Consider the following 1,878-nt stretch of genomic DNA (forward strand, 5'->3'; position numbering starts at 1 on the left):
GTCAGAAGACTGGCTACCACATGGGGTGATACACAATATCTGAAGCAGAAGTACTGGGACATACAGATGAAGACTTTTAAATAACTAAAGTAAGAAAAAAATAGAAAACAGGAACAAGAAATATAAAAAGGACTCAAAATATTAGGTATGGGTATGATAGAAAAAAAGAAATAGAAAAATAACTATAAATGGAGAAGATGAAATGAACTATCTTTTAACAATACAAAAAATATTTAGAACACAGGGACCCTCAATGGATTTTTTAAAAGTTTCAACAGTATACACACACAAAGTTTAGGGATGTTGATGAGAATGAAAGTATGAAGAAAAAGTAGAGTAATAAAAGCTCAAAGAAAGCTGGGATAGACATCCTAAAGCTAACAAAATTTCAGATCATGAAAGACAAAGAAGGATATATACTTATTGGCAAAGAATATATATGTCTACCATAAACACATTCTCGTAAGGAGACCTGAACAATACTTTTTTTTTTGCAGGACAAACAGGATAATTCTCATTTTTCCTTAAAGATACAGTAGAAGTTTTATAATTCAGTATGATTAGACATGATTTATAATTTTAACATTAAAAAAATGACAACAGAAACAAATAACTAGTACAAATTATAAAACAAATAGAGCAAAGAGAAACTACCTTTCTGATCGAAACGTACCACAGGTATACTTCCTTAGAAAACTTTCTAAGATTTCTAAGCTAAAACTTCTTAGAAAGGGATCGGAGGAAAGCCTTTAATCTCAAGTATTTAAACTATTCCTGTATCCACTAAATGCTTTCACCAACTTGTTAATCAAGTGCTTCCTAAATTTAGGAACCAGTGACCAAGTGGCCTGAAATAAGTCTTAATCTTATCTTTCCAGCTACAAATTATTACTACTTCAAGAAAACAAAATATTTTCTAAGCAACGTTAAGTTTTCTAAAAACTTCAATTACCTTTTCTGGCTCAGTACCTGACTGAAATGTTCAAATGTTCATATTGCACACAAAAAAATTTGAGCAGCATACTATATGAGTGTGAGAAGCTGATGAATATTAAGATTGAGGAAACTCCCTAATGAGTCACATTTACATGATTTAAATATATACTTTCTATATCTTTAATTAATATAAGTAAAAAGGTAATCTTTAGAACAGCACAGAAATACAAATGCATTAGTTTTATAAAATATATTCAACCCCTTATACGTGCAACAATCTTTTAATTTTGGAGCTGCCACATAAGGGAGCTAGTTTCTTCTCCTTATATGAAAGCAGGAAGTCATGTGTACAAAGTTATTTATGTGAGAAGAATAAAGAAACACATTCCTTTTCTTTGTCCTTGACAAATATTTATGGAATGTTGGGAATTATGAAAAAACAATTCCAATGTTATGAAGCCCAAAGGCTTGGAATGAAAAAACTCCTGGTGACACATTGCGCTACGTGGAACGACAATCTTCTTCTAGAAACCAGGGCTGCGTTCTCTCTCTTGTTTAGAGGATACCACAGAACTGGGTGCGCAGACTGAATGCTGTGCCATCTCTGGCCACACAGTCAGAGCACGCCAGTGTCGATACCATCTCCAGAGTCCCAACCAACTCCCCAATAGAATAACAGGCCACATTCATCGGCTACCATCCTAACAGGCTACTTTCCAAAACTGCTGAAGCAGATAATAGTTCAAGGGTTCAGGATTAGTCCACTGGCTCCTCCCAGAGCTGGGTATTCCTAAACTCATCACCCCGCCTTAGGGAAAATGGCCACTGGCTTGAACTTCCACTAAACCAAACCAAAATTTGCCTGCCAGGGAGACAAAGCTTCATTTTACAGCTTGTAACTAGCAGATGAAAAATCAAACTTCTTCATTAAAGAACTCATAT

Source organism: Bison bison, unplaced genomic scaffold (assembly GCF_000754665.1).
Source record: "Bison bison bison isolate TAMUID 2011002044 unplaced genomic scaffold, Bison_UMD1.0 scf7180017861787, whole genome shotgun sequence".
In the NCBI taxonomy this organism is placed as follows: domain Eukaryota; kingdom Metazoa; phylum Chordata; class Mammalia; order Artiodactyla; family Bovidae; genus Bison; species Bison bison.